Genomic DNA, 23,039 nt, shown 5'->3' with positions numbered 1-23,039 from the left:
CTTGTGAAGTAACACCAAACACCTCCCAGCTGTGGCTCTGGCAGTGCCTGGCAGCAAGGGAGACATGTCATTATCAGAAGTTGTGTGTAAAGAAATGCTGAGCCCCTCCAGATGGTGCTGGCTCCAGAATGCCCCCATGTGCAGCTGGTATTTTTTGCAAATAAACCTGCTGATCCTCTAGGTAAGTCAGTCATGGAGAAATACCTGGAAACCAGTTAAATGTCACAGACACTGTGACCTGCAGCCAGGAAACCTCGGTCCAGCTCAAATCTGTGCTATGTTGGCATTGTCCTTTCCTGAGGTGGGGATAATCAGACCAAGAACACACTTTACTCCTGTGGGAAGTGATCACAGCTATTACTCAGTCATGGAGACTTGGCCCCAAAGGCAATATTCAGTATGTGTATTGATAGAGTTCCAACTTCAATGAAAAGACAAGGTGACATTCCTGTGTCTTTTCTCAAGAAGTTTTACTCACCTACTATTTCTCACCAATGCAATATTGTGTAATTTTAAACAAATAATTTACTTACTGCAGTCTGGGGCTTCTTACTAAGAAGTTTTTTTTCCTCAGGGTACTGAGAGAGAGATTTTTTTGATATCATTAACCTCAATGAACCTCTGCAAACTAGTAACTGAAAAGCTTCCTGGTACATCTAGTGAAAGATATAATCTTAAAATAAAAATTGAAATATTCACAAAAATACAGTAAAATACAGTTGAAAGCAATGATTTGGTAGCTGCATGCATACAGCATGGATCCTGTTTTCTTGTTTGAATAAGTTATTTATTTAGTCATGCACTCAAAAACAGCTCAATTATAAAAAACAAGTCCTAGCCTAACTTTTTTTCTCCAAGTGCTTTAAACTGAGGAACTGCCTGAGTAATTTTCTTCCAAGTACAAGTAATTACTCGGGTTTGCACTCAGTGACTTTCCTTTTATTAAGGTTTAGAAACAATACTGTATTTTGAATCCCATTATTCTTTTTATCCCTAGCATCAAGCAGAGCATTAGTGAGCCAGCTAAGGGGCATGGGGTGAACACAAAGGTATTTTCTTTGTTTGGGGAGGGAAATCATGATTGACATTTATCAGTGGTTAATAAATTCTGTGTCTAAAGTCAGTTCGCAGCAAAGATTGTTTTATAATGCTATTTCCTCAGTAAATGACATTTTAAAATTTCCTTGATTATTCATCTTTTCTGCCTTTGAAAATTTCTAATTTATTTTGGAAGCTGGGTTATAATGAGCTTGCAGGCAGCTTATCACATAATTTCCAAGAGGCATCAACACTGCTCTGTGGCTGTATTTTTGCTTCTGATAGTGTGTATTTGCTTTATGCTTTGCTAAGCATTAAGATAAAAAATACATTTTATGGTAATTGTGAGCCTTGCCCGTGCTCCTCTGGAGGGAAGATGATGTCAGGGGTATCTCATCTATCACTATGCCCCTGAGAACTGGTGTGGGTGTCTGTGAAAACTATGTGGTGGGAGATGGCAATGGGGAAGGGACTGTGCAGCTGCTGTGCATGACTCCATGGATGAATTCCCTTTGGTGAATTCAGAAATTCAGGTGAAGGAATCGTCTTCATCCTGCACAGTATTTCTTTTCCCATATCAAATGAGCTGAAAAAGTGAGCACCACATACTCTGATCCTCATGAGGGTAAGACTTACATGAAGAACTGGATTTGGGCTATGAAAGTTTGTTTTCTGGGGTCCAGGGACTTTCCTTCCTGGGGCCACAGGCTGGTAAATCCAGCAAGGAAATTGTGCTGATGACCCTGAGCCTGCACAGCAGGAAATGGGGCCAAGGGTCCCTGAGCTGCAGGAGGTTTCTTGGCTGGCCCTGGGGGTTTGCAGCCCCTGTGCTGAAAGGAGCCCACGCTGTGACCATGGCCATTCCCCTGCTGCAGTTATCAACACGTCTCTCTACAAACGAGCACTTTCAGAGGCATCTCCAGTTCCCAAATGGTATGTGCCAAATGAAATGCATTGTTTTGTTGACTTCGCTTTTATCTTACAAGTAGGGTTTTCAAATAATCATCCATCAAAAGGCATCGTATTTTGGGAAGCGTTACACTAAATAAAATAGGCAACTGAAACATCATCTTCCAGTAGTCTCACAGCAAGTACACTTAAAATTCAGGTTGTGTTGGGGGACAACACAGCAATGAATACAAGGATACAGGATTGAAAATAGATCTTTTCCAAGTCAGAAAGATTAATCCCAACTCTCACAGACGATTTAGCTCTTTCCATGTGGGATGTAAGCCTTGTGCCTCTGAAATAATTAGCATGCAGACTGCAGACTAAGTGTGTGTTACACAAGATAAAAATGGACTTTCTTTAAAAATCATGACGTGTACAAAAAAAATATTATTTTGAAAACTTAAAAGAAGTAGTTTAACATCTTATACCCATTTGTTTGTGAGCTCATAGAGGCAATACAAAGATGACTGCACAGCTCAACAGTTTTAGAGTTGGTTCGGTTGTTAACTTGGTTTCCTTCTAACAAAAAATTCTTTACTATCAACAGCAGATAGACAATAAATGGACTTTTTCATACACCAACCTTTTCTGGGGATGCGAGGTGCACATACAGAGTTGTATCATGCTGAGGTCCATAGCAGGTGCTTTTTCTCCCAAGTTAAAGCCTCAAGCCTGAAGATGTTGCTCCATGAGGCTGTTGTGGGTTTCCTTGTGCCTTAGGTCATAGAGGAGGAAACATTTGATTTTTCTGTTCTGGATCTCTGAGGAGTTTTTTCTATATAAATTACATTGAAATACCCACAGTAAATGGACTATTTCTCCCTTATCTCTGGCCCAGGGATTGCACCAGGACTATGGCACCTTCCAGCAGCTGTACAGGAATGGATGCAATATTTGCTCCTCTATTTCCCAATGTGATCAATTACTTCAAAATAACAGCAAAGTGATCTTTCAGTTATAAAGAGATTAAGAAAGGGGGGAATGGGTCTTTACAGAAATAGGCATCTCTATGTAATAAAATATTGAATGTGATGAAGTGAATTCAGCCTCATAAAATGAATTCAGCCTCATTTTTAGTGCTCTAAAATGATAATGTAGAGGAAAAACCTATTCCAGACATTTCTTCAGGCATTGCAGTTACTTCATTAGCCTTTATTTCTTCTCACTTCTGCTCTCTTGACAGCTTTTCAAGTCTCAGGTTCTTCCTTTTTGAAATGCTTTGATGTGCTCATCTGTTTGACAAACTGTTTAAGGTCTTGATCTTAATTTAACATTTGTAGATACCCACAGAGGGTTTTGTTAATGAAGTCTTTAAAATACTAAGTGAAGTTCTAGTTTTCTTCAGGAACAAAGTTTTATCCTTGACATTATTTTTCCTTTGGAATGGTATTCCTATTTAACATCTAGAAAATTTTTAGTCTTACAAAGCAGCAATGGGCTTGTAAGGGTAGGGATGTAATTAAATGAGGATTTTTTATTTCTTTGGGGTGCCTTTCTGTAAAAGAATAGGAATACATCATAATTGAAAATGTCTTTTCAATGACAGAAGCCTTTGATACCACAAAGGCACGAGAGTAAGTGGCTGCCCAACCTCAGATTAGGAGTGCTCTTATGCTTTGATGGATAATACTCTGTTTTCTGGACTGAAGCCATGGTTTCTGCTAGTTCGTTTGGTGTAAGGTAATTAAATTGAACCAAGGGTTACTCATAAACTATATTAATGAATTTTAGCACTACTGACAGTGGCAGCAATCTGAGTTCCTGAGTCTGGAATATGGACTGACAGGAATAATTCATTGTCCTTTGTAGCTGGTCTGGCATTTCAGATCTCCAATACCAGACACAGTGGCTATAAAAGCCTCCTTGAGGAAGAGCTGTGTATAAGAGGAAAATGTTGACATGAACAGAAAGAAAATGTTTCCAAGAGGTCTGTGAAACTAGGAAGTTAATGTGTGTTTTATGGTTAAAAATTAGGTCTATTTTGGGAGCCCCTCTGTGGTGTTCAGGGATCAGCCCAGAGAGATCCAGAGGAGCGCAGCCACACTGCCCTCTGTGGCTTCACTTTCTCTGGAACTGTTTTCTACTTGAATCACACCAAATATTTCTTTGCTATAGTAGTTTGCATTTAAATAAAATTTACAAAACTGGGTAACATTTTCCCAGCAGTGTGAACAGCATAAATGTACTGTTGGTTCTAAGGCATTTGCTGTGACCTTGGTCACAGCCAAGTGGTCAAAATGTGATCTCTTTTTGAAAAGACAAAACAATTTTCTTGTTTTCCAGGGGAAACTATAGGGAAAACTTACTCCTGAAATGTGGAATTTGCTGTTGCTTTTAATCTGCCAACAACTAGCAGAGTTTGGGCTGGTTGGGGTTTTTTTATTTCTTCTTTTTCCTTAGTGCTTTCCCTCATAAATGAAACCATGTAAATAAATTACATACATTATCTAAAATAATGTAAAATAATTCCATTACCTAATTCCATTTGGCTAGTTTTTAAGAGAAAAATATTTTGCCTCAGGTTAAAGCTAAGGCTCAACATGCACAGCCCTGCTGTCTTTAAATGCTAATGCAGGCTCATTCTTTAGATAAGGAACAAGTGATCTTTAGAAGTGAGAAAGCTGCATCAAGAGGTTTGACAAGGCTCATTTAAGTTCGATTAGAAAATTCATTTTAACACTAGGCATCCTGCCCCTTTTATTTCCCAAGTACAAACAATAAAATTTTCATCACATCCAAGCACATACTTAAAATGTGCTATGGAAATAAATAATCTTCATATTTAATTCATCTTATATAATAATTGATGTCCATTAGGGATTTGGATCAGGCATTAGGTATACAGCTCCTCAGTGTGGCATTGGATATGTGATTCCCAACTGTCCCTACTGGGAAGTTTGTCAAGCGAATTGAAATAAAAATTATTTTCAGAAGAGTTATGATAGATCTTTTCGAAAGAGTTCATCTGTTTACTGAGCAGTGCAGTCTTGGCACACACTCAAAAAAACTTGACTCAGCACCTTTACATTGAGGGATTTCATGATTCTTTTAACTACTTCTGTAAATTTTATTCATTTAGCATTACAATATTTTCAGTTATTGATTCTCAGCCATGGGGAATAATCCCCTCCTCCTGCCCACAATATTACAAAAATTTAAATTTTCATTTGGCTGTTTGACTACAGGATATGAGTTTTGTGAGACTCGTGACGTGGACATTTACAACATCAGTAAATCCAGATGTGAAATTCAAGCATTAGGCAGCTCCCATGTGCTGTGGCTCTTCAGGCTGCTCTTAATTCCTTTTTTGCAGTGATAAACCTGCCAAGAATTCAGTGCTTGTTATGCCATGATGGATGTCTTGTGGAGTCAGTCCTTGTCCCCTGTGCCTGCCCTTTCCCTGCCTTTGTTTCCTCTGCAGTACTGCTTATCTGTGAGACATTGTGCAGCCTTCTGAAATGGTGCAAACCTTTAAATAAATGTGGTATTTTTGGCTGAATGTAGACATGGGGACGGGTGTGATCACTTTCAAAAGTGCTGGGTTGTGGCTGTTCAAAGCCTGCCTTTGAAGGGCCCGTTCTGCAGAGTGGACCCAGTCTGCATGTCAAATTATTCATTAGAAAGTGATTGGGAAAAGTAAATGAGTCCTGTGATTTTATATTTTTTTTTTTAATTTGCATTTATCACTTACTTTCATTAATGCAATTAATGCAAAACTGTTTGGGGAGTCTTAAAACATAGAAAGCAAATGATATAGAAAGCAATGACTCATGTCAGGGAAAGAGGTGCCCTTTGTGCTGCCCCTGCAAATCTTGGCTGTAGTCAGTTTAGGAGGGTTTTTAATTCCCAAATTGGTGATCAAAACTTTGCTGGCAGTTGCAGTATTTGGTTCTTAGTCCTGTGGCACAGGTCATTAGGGACTGCAGCATTTTGGCTGCTCCACAAGACATGTATTTCCATGAGTTTTAAATACTGTTCAATGGTACTGACCTTGCAGAAACAGTATGTTCCAGAGGAAAGTCAAATACTAAATCTTCATAATTTTCACTGTAAATCACTTTGTAACCCTGCATTAAAAGGGAAAAAGCCCTCTTAAGATATTTATTTCCCAACTGCAGTTATAAAAATAATGTTCTAATCTAAAAAAATTTAAAATACTAATAAATGGGAAAATCCATGGAGAACCCCTTGATGTCTAAAACTAAGCCAGCCCAGTGACTCAGATATTATTATTATTATTGCTCAGTGTTCTTAAAGAACATTCCATGAGTCTTTTTTGAAAGACAAATAACTAATATAAATAAGCTGCATTTTTCCCATCCTAGGTAGGCTAGGTCTTAAAGCTGACAGTGCAAAGTGTAACCTCACAGCCATTAAACATTAAATGGGCATTTTGTGAAGGCAGTGGCTGTAACAGAGGCCCTGGTGTGTGTTTCTTCACCTCCTTGTGAGCACTAAGCAGATTATTTTGGTGAGACCCTCCTGAAAGGAGAGAAAAAAGCACACCTCTTTTGGTAGGAACACCTTATTAAATTTTAGGTGACAAAATGAACTCGCTGTGACCTCTTGGGTAAGCACCCTGTCATTCCTAAACACTTGTCCCAACTTCAACCCAAATGTTTCCTGCTGATAGAAATGCCACTTCCTTCCTTTTGCATATGTCCAGAATTAGTACCTTACATGATGTCTTCAGCTTGGCCAGTTCATGTCATTCTGTGGAGACAGCGAGCTGACACAGAATTCATTCTTCCCAGTGATACTTTCTGGAGGATCAGCTCTCTTTTTGCTGCCTGTGGTGCTGTCACCCAGGATGAAAAGCTGTAGATACCCCAGGGCTGCAGCGTGGGCTTTCAGTGACTTGGATGAGAACTGCACAGATGCATCAGAACAGCATGGGCAGCGACTTCTGGGAAGATCATGAAAAACTAAAGGCTGGCTAATGGACCCCAGTTCCTCTCCCTTCCCTTTTGGCAGCCGTTCATGATAACACAAAGTAAGTACAAAGCCTGGCGCCAAGACAAAACGCAGCGATTTGTGCTGTAAGTGTTCCTAAAGGCAAAAGGGAGCTTTGAGGGCTTCCCTGAATTGATTCCTCTTTGAACTAAAGCCAGAGCTTAAGCCAGACTTTGCAGAACGGCAGCTGCGTGCCCCATGGGCACTGAGGAACTGGGGCCTCAGAGCAGATTTCTCACAGGGTCTGGGCTGAGCTGGCACAGGGGGAGCTGGCAGAGGCTGTGTGGGGTGTTTGGCCAGCTCAGCCCTGAGCAGGGGCTGCACTTTCCTGGGTGGAAAGACAGCCTGGTGTGGGGATGGATCTTGGTGAGCATCTGGACCCTCTTGGGACCAGCATGGCTTCTGTTTGTGATGCTGAGTAAAACTGACGTGACAAAGTCACCATCACAAACAGCACGCAGAGAATTTTCCCACTTTGGCAAGGGGGTCAGTGGGGTCCAGTGAAAAACAGAGACTGAAGGAGTGGGTGTTGGAGCCTTGTGATGAGCTGAGATGATGTACCTGACATTCTGCTCAGCCCAGGCACTCTCCTATTTTGGATGAGACCCTTTTGCTCCTGTGAACTGATTACGTGGGGGTGCTGGACTACACTTCCTGTCCCATCTGCTTTGCTTCTGATGAGAATTAAGTTTTGAAGCTGCCCTTTCTTGTTGATGACATCCTTCAAATCAGTTCCATCTCCAGGGAATGTGAAGTCCTGGGGGAGGAGAGGAGACTTCTTGGTGGTTTTGTTTGGGTTGGTTTTGTCTTTTTAACTTAAACCTTGTTTGTCTATTTGAAATAGAAATGTTTGAAATATACCCCTTCAGAACTAAAAAGAGATTGCATAATTTCTATATTAAGATTTAAACCCATCATAATATCTTAAGTTCACATAAACCAAATATTTAAACCTAAAACGTTTCCTATTAACATGTAAAGAAAGCTGCAACCCAGGGAATTCTCTGCCTAAACACATGAATTATGTTTAATTGCAAACCACTGTAGTTCATAAAAACAGCAGCTATCATCAATCTTTTCTTAGGTAAGGATGAGGTGAGGTCTTTTCTGATCTTTTGATCATAATATGATTAGGCACAATTGCCTCAAGTCACTAATTATATAGATAATTTTTTTCATGTGCTGACTCTTTTTTAAATGCAAACTCAATGGTTTCTTTTGTAGCCACTGCATCCATTAAAATACTTCTTTTCTGCATTGTGAATTGAATTCCAACTTTGATTCAAAAGCAGTCTGACATAAGTTGGAGGTAAAATTAATTATCTAAACAACAAGGAATATAAAAACATAGGAAAAAGTGTATTTGCTAACATGGTATGTTATTAGCATAAAAATATTTGAAGTTACTGTAATGCCACAACCAACAGTAATTGTTACCAGGCAATCAGAATTAGTTGTTTTTTTTTTCTTGGGGGAAAGATTAACAGGTAACAGGAATTATACAATAGGATTAACAAATTAAATGGAAATATTTTGGCTGCAGTTAGTGGCTCCTAGGTGAAGTTCCTATTTAGATCATCCCTGTTTGCATTGTGTTCTCTCTAATGTTTTCTGCTCTTTGAATACATAATTTGGGTTCCACATACATTGTTTTGGAGGTGAAGCAGGGGCTGCTGTCACCCTTCCTGACTGCAGAGCAGCAGGACCCCGTCCCTGTGCCCACCCCAGTGCCAGGGCTGGGCTGGTGTGTGGCTCATGAGCTGAGTGTCTGCTCTGGAAGGGAGAGGACACTCCCAGCAGTGCAGCAAGGCAAACACCTTTGTTACTGGTGCATTTGGCTCCATTTTCAAGGCACAGTTTTTGCTCTGTTACAGACAAGGATCTAGGCTTAGGATTCTTGGGTCCCTTCTCTGTTGGCCTCAGGGTACAAAAGTGTCAGGGCAGAAAGCTCCTCCTGGCTTTGAAACACATGGGCAGTCCAGCTGAAGGTCAGTGATGAAGAGATATCTTCTGCTCTGAGGCATTACAGGAGAGGTATTCTCATGTTATTTAAAATCCCCTCCCTATCTTATGCAAAGCATATAGTGACAATAACAGGAGGTGTCATTAACCTTCCTCTCATTTGGGAAGGAACTGTTTGACTGCACTAAAATTATTATGAGTGATATACTGGATATAAAACAGGAATGCTAATTGGAAATTAAGCCAGAAAAGAGGTGTCTGAGGGACAAACGAAAGGTGATGCTGACATATATCTCATTCTCTGTGCAAAGGACTACAGGAAAAAAGAGAATGACAAAGGGCAAATCTGAAGCCATGAATTGCTGTGGGTTTAATGTGTTTGCTGTACCCTACCTGGCTGGCAGAGACCCTACTTCTGTGCACCCAGTGCCAAACTTCCATGAAATGAAAATTCTGCTATGGTGGAAAATATTACTGCTGGCTTTTTCTGGCTGTGCTTTGCTGTCTTTAATTTTCTTTCCTAAGACTGTTCTAAAATACTTAAATTTCCTATATTGTCTATGCTGACTCTTTAGCAGGGAAGGAGCAATGGGCCCATGCCTTGGGGCTTTGGATGTCACCAGCTGAATTGGTGGAACTTTAAAGTTGGAGGGCAGTTTTGAAAATCCTCTCTTGGTCTGTGGTACTCTGAGTTGTTTGGTGTCCACTGGAGAAAACACATTTTTGTATCAAAACTCTGCTCTTTCTTATCAAGAGATCAAAATGAGATCAAAATCTTCTGCTGTCTTGTGTCTGTTGGTATTGCTCTTCTGTGGGGTGCTGAGTTGGGGTTTTGTGGGGGGCTGTTTATTTCTAGATCAGAAAGTGGCTGGTGGTTCTGAATTAGAGATTTTTTAAATCAGGCTTCCAGAGATAAAGAGCTATCTTCTTGTTGTCTTTTTACATGCCACAAAGCTGTTCAAAGGAAAACTGAAAGTTCTCTGCAAAATACCAATTTTCTTTTGCTTTAGTTAGTAACATTCAGAATTACTGAAACTGGGTTTATATATTTATTTTCTTCTGGTTTTTTAAAAATTTTTTAAAATTTTTTTTTGTGTTTATTTTTTGTTTTTTTGTTTATTTTTGCTTTTTTTGAGTTCTATTTGTTGCTTCCCAGTTCTGGGATAAGGGGCAGACACAGCCTGTCCTCCCAGCTCTGACTCTGTCCCTTAAACCAAAGAAAAATTTGTCCAATACAGTGTCTCTGTTGTGGTAAAAATGCAACAATAGTCTATGCAGGCATACTTTCAGAGATTGGAACAAATAGAAGAAATATTTTTACTTGTTTGTAGACTACAAGAGAAAAAACTAGCAGCTGACTGTGAGATTTGTGACTCGTGCCGGTTCCCTGTGCTGGGGACGTGCTCTGGGACACCCTTTGCTCTTGGATTTATTTAGTTGAGAGGAGCCCATGGATGGGATTCAGATTTTGTGACCCTCATCCAAGGAATAAACCTTTGTCTTAAGTAGGATTGTAGCACTCTTGTTTGAAAAGAATTGTGTGAAGCCAGCACAGGTGACTTTTCTTCCTAAAGCCATATAAATCTCAATGAGACTCCTTTGTCACACCCAGTGGGCTCAGGGAGGGAATAATGAAGGAACTGAACTCAAAATAGAAATAAAAATGGGGGGAAAAAATTGAGTAAAACACTTTTCTGTGCCTCAGTCACAGCAGTTCAAAATTGAGTTAAGCTTTAAAATTTTTTGTATTTGTTTTGAAAGATAATTCTGAGAAGTTGTGTAGCAGCATCGACTAGTGTGCTAAACTCAGCCTGCAATATACTGAAAAATATATTGATAATGGTACAGTCTTAAATGTCCTAACATTATTCTCCTATTGCACTGGCTTTAAACACTTACACTTTTCAAGGGAACAGCAACTTAATTCTTAATTAAAATCAACAAGCAAGTGCAGATTATATTTAATTTAAATATTTATTGACTTTGTTTAAGCTTTCAAAATAGATTAGACTTTGAACAGCAAAACTGCTAATATCTGAATGATAATTTTACTTCTGAGCCCAATCAAGAAGCTACTCAGGAATACAGCTAAGAAGTTGCTATGATTGAGGAAATACTTTAATAAAGTCTGTACAGAGGGTCTTTAGAAATCAGTGATCTCCAGGAAAGAAAAATTTAGTTGCATCTGGTAGTATTTTAAAATGTTGCATTTTCTCTTAGATTTCTGAGAGTTGCAGTTCTTCCTGTTGCCCCAAGTACAACTGCAAAAAATATACAGAGAACTAAAGATATGACATATAAAAATACCAATATACCATAAAAAAATACCATATGAAAAATACCAGATAAAGACATACCAACCTGCTAATCCCCTTGTTTTTTATAATGCTAGACATATTAAATTGAAGCCCATAATTATCCCAGTTGATTTAACTAGTCAACACATATAAAGTTAAGCATGTATGTAAATGTTTTCAGAGCAGAAATATAAACCTTGCACAAAGAAAATTTTCACAGTTTTAAGGGTATCCCTGGCTTTAAATAAGTTATTTGCATTAAAATGTTCCCTCCAGCAGTATTTGGTGACCCAGAACATCCTTTGGCCCAGCATTTTCTCCAGTATGGCTCAGCCCCACTACCAAACCACCAAGGCTTTTTCAAGGAACAATTCAAACTCTTGGCTTCTCACTCTTGTTCTCCTCTAGGCCAGTTTTATTCCCTGCTATACCCTTTCATTTTGAGAAAATGAAATGAGAAATCTCCATTGCATTTATCTGTCACGTGCCTAAAGGCCGTCAAATCCTGCAAGCTTTAGGATGACTTAATATAACTTGTAGGTTTAATTTTGCAAATATGCTCCTGTGGCCTAAATAACATGGTATCTACTACTAAATCTTTCAGGACTGAGTTTGTACCTTCTGGAAGTCTGTTTGGTAGTGTCTCACATTTTTCAGTGTGGCAAAAAATGCTCCTGAGATTGACAGGCTCTTTGTGCATTTCATACGGATGTTTCAGCTAGCCTTACTTCCCCTGGTTTGTTCTCTGTATTGTCAAGCCTGTAAGAGCTGCAAGAGCTTTTCTGCTTTCTCTTTATACTGCTATGAAACATTATGTGAATTGTTTTAGTTTGTGTTTCCTGTCTAATTGTACACTGCTGTTTAGGTTGGAATAGAGCATGTGTTTAATATTTTCTTGGCCTCATTACATTTCATTCCCTGCTTCACGCATCGCCTGTCCTGTTAGTCCATAAATCTGATCTATTCTAATCACTGTAAATTCTCTCTTTCCCCTAGCTGTGTCACCAGCAACACTAGTCACTTTGGAAATTGCTTTCCTGAGAGGTCATTTTACAAAAGATAAAGGAGGAGGCATTGTGCAGTGCATAAGGCTGGGGGTTTCTCACTCCTTCAAGCCTCAGAGCAGCTGCTGCAGTCTGTCCTCTGCTCATAGGCTCATCTCAGCAGCTGTCACATGCTGGGAGGGTCACCCAGATGAGTGCCTTGGGCCTCAGACTGCAGCATGGCAAAGCCTTCACTGGGGTTTGTCCTCTGTATGCAGTATAAATTACATCACACTGGGTGGCCTGGTAAAGGAGTTACCAGTTCAGAGTCACTTCTGTTGTAAAAGGGACTTTCTAAAGACAGAAATTTTGTGGTACTTGAAAACAGACAGTGATGCAGAGCCACAAACCTGCATTGGATGGCCCATCACAGGATCCCCTTAGAAAGGAACACATTGTGCAAATCTTCTGTGCCTCCTGCTTGCCTTCCTCTCCCTTTGAAGAGCACTGACAGGCTGATATTTGGTATATTGATATGGCAGTAGGTCTGTGGGTGAGCTGAGATAGGTTACAACAGTAATTTTCCCATTTTCCATGCCTACAGATGTCAGTGCCTCCCCTGAGTTCTTGTTCCTCTGCTGGCCCTGCTTTGGGGCAGGTTTGGTGGGGCAGACACCGTGCTGCAGCCAACACACATCTGCTCATGGCCTTCCTTGTTCTGCTGCTGCTTTTCCTGCTCCTTCCCCCTCTCATTTAGCACTTCTGTGCTGTGCTATACATCACAGGACACTCCTGGGAAGAGATTTTGACTTTCTTGGATTCCTGCACAGCCTCTGTATGGAGGCTTCCCTGGTGCTGCTCCGGGCTCTGGGGTCTGTGTGAGGGTGGAGGGTGCACTGGGGACTTTTGCCATTTTGTTTTCTTGCAGTAGAGATGTTTTGGAGCAAGAGCTGTTCAGAGCTCCTCAGAGTGTCAGGCTTTTCCCTGTCCTGGGCTCCCATGCTGGATGACTCCCCTTGCCTGTGATGTTCCATGATGTAAATAGTGGTTCATGGCCACAATTTACTCATGCAGAAGGATGCCATCCACTGTCTTGGATAAATGAGTTTGAGACTCATGAATGAGAAGAACATGATGCAATTTAAATACCAGTATTTATTTTTCCTGAATCCCTCCACCTTGTTTTTTATCTCCTTCTGATATTTCACTAATCAGGGAGAATAAGTGGGGATGGGAACATGTCAATTTTTGGCTGGATTATTGAAGGGCAGTTTCCACAGCCATGTGACACTACTACAGCAAAATTCAATTAGAATGTTTCATAGAGGTTTGAATTGATTAATGTATTTATTTGATTTTATGAGGTTTAGTAGCTTTTTTAATGACCTTTAGAATGCTTCTCATTTTTAAATGACTCATATTACTTGCCTTTTTAGCCCAGGGGTGTTGCAACATCATGTGTTATGCTATACTGGCTTTTTTCAGTCTACTGGTGACTGCTGAAGGTATAAATTCTTGCTGTTGCACAGAAATATGCCAATGTATTCCCTTCTGCTAATTTTTCAGATGTGCTACTTTAATTAACAAAGCTAATGCTTAGGGATCTGATTGCTGAAAAGCTCTGGTGACAGATTAAACCTTCCTATATGGAGCTGGTTTGTTGTGTTTGCTGAGGAACCATTCAAAGCAGTGCAAGTTTGCATCAGTGGAAGCTAGAGAGGAAATCTGGTGATAAATCAGACTAAATAAGTGGAGTGGAGTGATATGAGCTCTCCTGCTTGTGTTCACGTGATGAAAGCTGCTTGCACTTGAAGATGCTAATTATGGACAATTTTTCCTTGGTGTTGTGAGGTTTGAATTACTCTGAACTATGTTTAATGATAAAATACTAAAACCAGAACAAATTCTGAGTAAGCCACAGCTGACCAAGCTGTCCAATTAATAGGATTTTGTCTAATGGACTAATTTAATTGGGTCGTTTGAAACATACTCTAGAAAAGCCACAGACATTTACATTTCAAGGATAAACATTGTTTTTCATTCACCTCTCTCTCCATCTCTCTTCCCCAGAGGTCTCCCTGGCACGTTTGAGTCTCCTCCCCAGCGAGCAGTTCAGCCCAGTGCCATCCACAGGTTTGGGGTGCTTTGAGAGGAGCCCACTGAATTCCTGCTAGGGGGGCCTGAGCCGCAGCCACAGCAAACCTGCCCAGCTCATCACTGCACACACGCCTCACATCTCCCTGGAGCAGCTGCCAGAGGGGCTGAACTTCCCTGTTTCCTGCTCTGCTGCCCAGGTCCTGCTCCATGACGGCAGAGGCTGGTGGAAACCCACATCTCTGTGGTTCTGCGTGAGATCCTCGCCCCGCTCGTCCACGGCCTCTCCCTGCGCCAGCCCCTGCCTGCAGCGCTGCATCACCACCCACCAGATGTGCAAGTGGCTGCAAAGAGCTCCCCTCCCTGAGCACAGGTGCTCTCTGTCAAGAAAAAAGTGAGTGTTGCTCAACAAGTGCTGGGTAAATGGATAACTGCATGCTCAAATAAAGAAGCTGCTGCTCCTTGGGGGCAGGCAAGGGGGACAGGGCACTCCAGAGCTCTGGCAGTGGCTGGGTTGGGAAAGGGCCAGTTCCAGCACACTGCTCTTAATTTGCCTGGCAAGGCAGCTCTCCCAGATGAAGTGAGATGTGGTGAAGCCAAAATTCTCTTCAGGAAGCTTTATTTGGTTTAAAATGTTTTATCAAAATCTGCTTCTGACTTCTTCTAACTTTTAACTAGCCTCAATTCACCTCTGTCTTTATTTTAAATTTAGTGTTATTTTACACAAAGTGTTCTCATCAGCCAAGCCACTGCTGGTTTGTACAGAATACTTTAGTGTTCATCTGTCTCATTTCTTTACTGTCCAAGATAAAGCTCTGAACCAAGTGGCTTCAGGCTATCCATCTGGAAAACAGAGCCACTTAGACCTTTGTAAAGAAAATAATTTAGTAATCAGTGCAAGAGCACAGCCTCTAAGCCAACCCATATGGAAAAATTGCCAGTGTAGTAACTACAGACATTTTATGACAATAATACTGATTATGTCCTTCCATTATTGCCAGAATTTCTTCTTGTCTGCATCTTCAGGACTGAGTTTGTTTTGTACTAACTTCAATGATCCTGTGCATCAGAAATGCTCTATAATTTGAGACTGATGATGCAGAGCTGGACATTGAGCTGCTGAGCAATACAGGTGAAACCATTGGGAAGTACGGAAGACAGTGCTGCCTTCCCAGCTCTGTCCATCCTCCCTCAGGAGCAGGGAAGGACCCTGGTCTCTGCTCTCCTGTGCAGAGGGGAAGAAGGGGCCAGTTAAGGATGTGTTTGCCTGCACCCCCTGCCTGCCCATCTACAGCACACCCCAGGCTTCAGGTGTCTCTGGGAGCTCACCAGTGCCAGTGGGATGGTGCTGGTCTCCTACCCTGCCCTCCAGGTGTGCCAATTCGGGGCATTCTCACCCAAACACAGTATGTTATCACTCTCTTGTATACTATGTTCTGCTAATTAGACACGTGTGGTAAGTCTTAGAACTTCTATCTCAGACTTCAGGCCATTACCTTAGAATTTTTCCTTATTCTCTTTGCAAATGAGAAGATACTCGTGGTCCTGAACACATTTAGTAGTGTTGTTTCTGCACCTTTCAACCAGGAAGGATGTCCTGCAGTGCTGGGATCAGCCAAACAAAAAGATATTGCTTTCCATTTTGGAAAATCTTTCTGGCAAACAAAGTTTGGGGTGAAATACAGCATAAAATAAAGTGGAGATGGGTCTGTAGATGTAATATTAATGAAAGGTTTTGGCTGTATGGTTTTTAGTTTTGCTTTTGTTTTGATTGCCCATAATATTTTTTAATTTTATAATTTTTAATTTTATAATATTTTGAAAGCATAAGGATTAGGGTAAAAGATCAGGTTCCTATACCTGTGCTAGTGAGAAACTCTCTGCTCCCTATCAACAGTTACATGTCATTTAGGGAAAATTTCTGCAGGGGTTTTCTGTCCTGATTTTTTTGCTGTGGGCTGATACATGGAAAAGATGAGGGGCAAAATTTCCCACCAAGTGGGAGCAGAAGGACAGGTAACATGGGCTCTTCCATTTCAAACCCAGGGAATCTCCAGGCACCACTTCCTCCAGCAGTTCACAGCAAGGCAGTCCAGACTCAGCACACAGATCAAATCTGCTGTTTTGCCATCTTGGTTTCATGTGGTAAAGGTTACTGCCGAGTTCAATTAAATACATGGAAAAATAAAATGAGGAGCAGAAGTGATGTGCCTTGAGGCACAGAAGCCTTTTTGGTGCCTTTCACAGGCTCAATTACATTGCTGGCAACTATTTTCACCATTGTTTTTGAGCAATGTTAGTGAGGAGGGAGCAGAAAGAAAATAATTCTAAATTGATGTGCCCTAAAGGCTCATATCAAAGATTTTCACTAGCTTCATAAAAGCTCTGTACACTTAAACTAAAAAAATATAGCAAAATGTTTTATTTCCTTCGTATGGTCTTGTGTTTCATTGTCTTGATTGTTGTACAATCCTTGTCCCTTGAAATTCAGAAAAGCGTTTTGAAGTTTACATGCTATAAAGTCAGTAGTTATGGATCTTGAAGCATGTTTTGAGCAGCACTTCAGCAGAAGGACAAGATCTGCACACAAGGTCAGGACTCCAGGGATGTCTCTCTGGTGATTGGAGACTTGTGAATGCTCATACTGCTGCAGCACATCCTCCTCTGATGGGTGGGAATGATTTTTTGTGATTTGACCATAAATTAATGATAAAATAACTTTCTGGTGGGGAGACAGAAAAGCTTTAACATCACCAACCCATTACTGCTTATGGATTTTAACAGTGAAGCATTGTACTTTTGGAGAGGGTAACTATTTCCACAAAAAAATCCATGGTTGCTGTCCAGCAGTAAAAACACTGTGAAGAACCATACAAGCTGTTTCTGGGGGAAGCACTTCTCAGTGACAGCTGCAGAAGAATTGCTTTGTGCTTTTCTCAGGAGAGAAAACACCCGTGTGCTCCACATGATCATCTACAGGATTCACTGCCTGCCCTGCTGATCACCTGGTGGGTGGAGGTGGGGATGTCCTGCTGTCAGTGTTCAGAGACCAAGAGGAGGGGAAGCCAGCTCCAGCTGGATTTTATACAGAGCTATCTGTTTCCAAAAGTGCCAGCAGATTTAAATTACTGCTGCGGTTGTCAACAAGTTCCCCCTGCATATTCTGTAATGATTAAGGTCCTTGGAGGTTTTGGATTGCTTATGTTTCTCAGTGTAGCTGCAGATTGTGAACATAAGGGTTGCATCAAGTAATTTAAATAATTAATTGGAAGGCAGAGGTTCCTTTCCTTCTGTGCACTTTGGGTGGGAACATTCCTGCTGACTGCACATTTGAATCACAGAATGTAACAAGCTGGAAGGGACCCTCAAGGATCATTGAGTCCAGCCCTTCAGTGAACAGCCATACAGGGATCAAACCCTGACCGTGGTGTTATTAGCACCACGCTCTGACCAAGTGAGCTGTGCCCCTGTCCTCTTGCTGCTGAAAAGGACAACTGGTCAGGTAGCTGGATGTTAACTCAAAACTTGTCAGCTTTTGCGCTTGACGCACAGTTGCTCTCAGAAACAGCTGGTGCCTTGCTGCTACCAGCGCCAGAGTGTTTTGTTTGATGACTTAATCAAGATGTTATTCTATTAGGAACCATTTGTGGATTCGAATACAGATGTAGGATGATAATTTTTGTCATTTAAAATAAAAAGGTAATTTCCTCAAATTCCAAACAGCCCCATGTCCCGTTCCTGGTTTGCTCTGAAGCCAAGTCTAAGCAGGTTGTGTGCCTTGTCTGAGCAATGCTGGGCAGTGACTTTGCTGTTGTTTGACCAAGTCATTCAGAGCATCAGGAAGGTTCAGATTGAATGTCCAGGGTTTACAGAGCTTTATTTCTGAAAAAGAGAGAAAAGTGTGAGTCCTTCTGCTCCATTACAAAGATGGTTGCTTTTTATGCTCAGCAGGGATGTGCTTGTTTTTTTGTTTCCCCTCTGGAATTAATTGAAGCTCTTTAATGCTGATTAAATTAAAAGTTTCTTCCCTGTATATTTTTATGATATTGCAAGAAGTGTTGTCTGGTACATTCCAAAAAAGACTTTTCATCCAAATTTATCTTCTGTTCTTGATTCTAACTGGTATTAGACATTTCAATAGATCCAGTATATTCGGGTTTTTTGGGCAATATAAAAAGGTACTTTAACATTTTGGACCTTTGATTTGGAGGTGGATGTGGGTTAGGTTACATCTTACATTTTCTTTTGAAAGGGATTGCAATTTTTTCGTTTTGCAAAAATTCATTGGCAACAAAGTGAAGGTCATCTTTTCATGTGACATGACCTTTTATTATTTGGGTTTCCTTCTAACCTTGTTCTCTGTGGTTTTATATGGCTGCAATTTCATTGTGCTTAGAGCACATGGGAGCAAATCCAGGACTACTATGCTTATTCTGAAGACCCCAAGCTTGCTTTGTATGTCTCAAGAGAGATTCCAGTTGGTTTTGAATCCTGCATGTACAGTTTAAGTATTAATTTAGCTGCTAGACTAAAGCTCCTAGATTAAAGCTTCAGCATTAATCAGGAGTTAATCAGTAATCTTGTCTTTCACAACCTTTTCTAAGTTTACAGAATTATAGAGCTTTCTCTGGCAAAGAAATTTCTTGGTCTTGTTAACAAGGAAAACAAGAAGCTAAAAGCTGATATAAACACTGTTGTTGTTTGGATTTTGATTTTAATTTTGATTTCTAGGGTCTGATCATAGCATGCTTAATCAGTTTGCAGGCAAGGACTTGAAATGTATTTCATCCACACCATTTGCCCCAGCCTCTGCTGGGGAGACTAGATGTTCTCAGACAGTCATTCCTTACTCCTTTCTTTTCTCCCTAGTATCTTCCTGACTAGGAGTGCCCAATTGGCTCTTAATTGGCTTCTTTCTTTTAATTGACCATCTCTCCTTCTGAATGGCAGTCAGTGCTGACCTGCTTTCTCTGCTGGAGATGCATATTATTGTAGCTTGTTTGAGACAAGCTGTTAAAAAAAATAAATAAAGAAATTCTAATTTATCTGGCTTGTGGGTAAGCAGGAACTTAAATGCTGCAATTAGCTTCACAACTCTCTTTAGTGAGCAGGAGGGGGCACCTACCTCTTTTCTTAAGCTTAGCACCTCTAATGTATCCCATATGGACAGGGATGTAAGTATTTTTTTTAATGTCTGCTTTTCTGTGCTGGTTTTAACACTTCATGGGCCGGTAAATCAGTAACTTTAAGTGCAGTGTGTGAGTATCACCTGTGATCATGCAGTAGAGGTCACCTAGGGCTGTTTTTTAAGCTGAAGCCAGAGTATGCTCGCTGTACCTTGAGAGATGTTTCTTTCAGCTCACTGCTCAGCAGACCTTTCCAGAGGCTTTTCCTGGTTTATTCTTAGCTTCTCCTGACACCCACAAATGACTGCAGGAAGATGGGCTCTCTGCATTGCATAACAGCTGTCAGCAAGCAGGACTCCTTCCCTTCCTTGGGCCGATCCCAGCAGCAGAACAGCCGACCCTCGCCCGCATTTATTCTGAGGGATGAGGCTGACTCACAGTGCTCTGTAAACTTGTGGGGGATTCTTCCGTAAAAGCAGCAATGTATTAATGTCATCCAAAAAAGAAAAAGCTTCTGCTCCTGTGAGTTATTTCTGTCCATTTGGCAATCTGCTCTCTTCCTCAATTAAACACCACAGTGCCCTGGTGTTGCAGCAGATTCGTTGCTGCTCAAGCCAAGTATGGAATGAAAACTACTGTATTAAAGAAGATGTGTGACACACAAAAGGACTTAGGTGCTTATGGAGATGACTGCTGCAATCTATTCTTAAATACACTGGTTTTACAACTGGTACTTTGAACAGCCTGGAGAGGCTGGGAACATATTCTCCCTGTCTAACCTCTTCCTGGGTTTAAGAGACTCTGACAGTCTTCAGAGTTCATGCCTTGCCACTCTACGTGGTAGGAGGAGACATTAGGAGATCCTACTTGATGCTGAAACAGCTGATAGCTTCAAGAGAAAGCAGCTTGCTGTTATAATGGGAAAGTAGTAAAGGCCCTATCTTCAGACCTTGAAAAATGTCCTTGGGTTGGCGCTGTGAAAATATGAGGTGAAATTCACAGTGATTTTTCACACTGTGATTTTGGCTTTGTATTGCCACTCAGCAGAGAAGTGCTGCTGGCCCCAAACCAGGTCAAGCATATTGTCACTGAGCCTGGTCAGTGGCTCAGAGACCATCACAGACCAGAGATTTGGCTGAAATTGTGCAGATAAAATAGCAGTACTTATGTAACTATCCCTCACCCACCACAATTCTTTGTCTCACTATCAGGCCAGCAAGGTTTTCTTATCAAAATCCTTGTTGCCATTGTTGTAGTAGGAATTAAGATAGGACTCCTGGGTTAGGGACAGACAACTTCCGACAACATTTGTCATGACACCACCTGTACTGCAAGAAGAGTTCTCAGTACTTAAGGCTGTGTTTAATATCCTGCCCAGTGACCTTTTTAAGAGAGCTGAAAGTGCTAATGGACAGGGTAGTGTCTGAAAGGATATGTGCTTTTAATCAGCTTCCCAATAGTAAGATAATAAAAGCAATAATCCTTTCAGGATTCTGCTTATGTGATCTCTATCTCTAATTTCCAAGGTCACTAAAGGAGTAAGTAGAAGGGAAGATAAGGGAAGATAAGCTTTCAAGGAGTGGAACTGTAGAGAAGTGAAAAACATCACATCCACCAGATTGTTCTGCTTCCAGCTCACAGTGAGGGAGTCAAACCATGGAGGGAACAGACTCACTGGTTTCACAGGGCACAGGTCACAGCAAATTTCCAGTGCAGCATGAACTTCAGCTCATGGTCCCAAGCACTATTTGATACTTTTAGACTGAGAATATGGACTTTTTCTTCTTAACAAATAATTTGAAGGCTTGAAGGAGGAGAGGAAATAATTTTTATAGTTTGTCATGGGGTGACTTTACCTTTAAGATAGTTTTGAGAGCTAAGGAAGTTGAAGGCTCTGATTTGGTTTGGCTTCAGTGAGTTTTTTTAGTTTCTTTAAAACCTCTACAAAAAGCCTTTATCTTACCCTTTATCTGCTGCATGTAAAAAGAAAACCTATCAACCACTCTTGGTGATTTTTTAAAACATAATAGGTTAGATACAGTAGCAAAACAGTGTCATTTAAATATCCAAAGTTGTTTTTGTTCTCATCTATGGTGAGCTCTACCCCTCAGTAGCAGCCATCCATTTTCCCTTGAGTTCATCAGGCTCTATATACAAAAACCAAATCAGGCTCCTTTCAGTGGAGCCCAGAGGCAGGACAAGGGCAATGGGCACGAACTGAAACAGAGGAAGATCCATCAGAATAGAAGGGAAAAGTTCTGTACTGAGTGTGACAGAGCACTGGAGCAGGCTGCCCAAGAGATGGTGGAATCTCCTGAGAGATTCAAACCTGCCTGGATGTGCACCCTGCTCTGTGTGAGCCAGCCTGAGCAGAGGGGCTGGACCTGATGATCTCCAGAGGTCTCTTCCAACACCAGTCAGCCTGTCATTTTGTGGCCAAGCAACAAATTTTATTATCCTGCATAGAAAACTCATTGCATTTTTGTCTAGGCCTTGATTTTTTCTTTCTTTGGTGGTGGTTTAAGTAGAAGAAGCAAACCTGAAACACTAAATAATTATTTACTGTAGATGTTTCGGTTAATGAAAAGACGTAGTCAAGTCCCAGTTTGTAGTATAAGATTTACTTTGATTGCCAAAGCACAGGACTGCCTTTGGAGCAGAACTCTTTTCCACACCCAAGTTCTGTTCCTTGTCCAGTTCCAGTAGAGCTCTGCAGGCAGTTCTGCCTTTGCTGGGGAGGACTCCCTGCCATGGACAGGGTGTGCAGGAGGCCAGCACTGATCCACACATGTTGTGTGTGTGCAGAGGAGATGCAGAAATTAAGAGCAGTGATAATAGATTATAGCCAACAGGATTAAACAATGCTTTCACATGCCAGAAGAATTCTTGGGATATAATTAGAACATTTCACATCAAATAAACTACAAAATTTAATCCCTTATGATTCCAACCTGGGAACCTTTTTCTTTGATTTGCTGGTCACGTACTTTTTCTCTCTAGAGCATTACTGTCTGTGTTGAAGCCTGGTTTTATTGCATACTATGGCACAGTAATGATTTTTTTTTTTTTTTTTTGGTGTACCATGCTGTGAACATCCAAGCCAAATTGTTGACAGTCTTAATGTGTTTTGGAGCAAATGCATTTCCTGAGGTACAATGTGTTCCATCTTATCCTTCAGTTAATATATCAATTCTTCTGCCTCAGGCAGAGATACTTCGGCTCATGTCTCTTGGTTGTTGCTTTTAATTTGAATTCAGTTATGGACATTGAAGAAACTGTCTCAGACATTACAATTGCTTTAAATTCACAACAGAAATGGTCCATGAGCAATCAGACTGTTTTCAGACATTCACACTGAATGCTGAAATTCAGACATCTAGCTTAGACTATGCCAGGCAGCTGCAGAGTATTGCACAGGACAGCAGTAATATCCAAGTTACATTGTAGTTGAGTAAGATGGGTTGTGCTCCTCTGCTCATTTAACTGCTGAGCATTTAGCTGCTCTTAAAAGGAAGGATCCTGTTCAGGTTTCCCACTATGCCTTCACTCATGGCTCTATGCTACCAGCACTTCTCTTGCATTAGTTTTTGCCTTCACTGAATCCATTAGTGACTATTTCAACTCATTACTTAGCT

General features: G+C 40.9%; 1 protein-coding gene across 17 annotated transcripts in view; it reads left to right on the top strand.

Annotated features, from left to right (window-relative positions):
- Positions 1 to 23,039, top strand: part of HTR2C (5-hydroxytryptamine receptor 2C) — a 140,111-nt gene that overhangs the window by 43,608 nt on the left and 73,464 nt on the right. For 14 of the 17 annotated variants that reach the window (XR_004497235.1, XR_004497228.1, XR_004497229.1 and 11 more), the window contains exons 1-2: positions 6,690 to 6,982; positions 14,255 to 14,672. The gene's annotated coding sequence lies outside the window, so the exon portion shown is untranslated. Of the gene's footprint in view, positions 1 to 6,689; positions 6,983 to 14,254; positions 14,673 to 15,279; positions 15,685 to 23,039 lie in introns of those variants that run through there. The other 3 variants (XM_033514024.1, XM_015626444.2, XM_015626446.3) reach the window with 3 other exon arrangements.

Source organism: Parus major, chromosome 4A (genome assembly GCF_001522545.3).
Source record: "Parus major isolate Abel chromosome 4A, Parus_major1.1, whole genome shotgun sequence".
Lineage (NCBI taxonomy): Eukaryota > Metazoa > Chordata > Aves > Passeriformes > Paridae > Parus > Parus major.
Note: the sequence above shows the minus strand (reverse complement) of the source record. Positions and strands in the feature narration are given on the sequence as shown.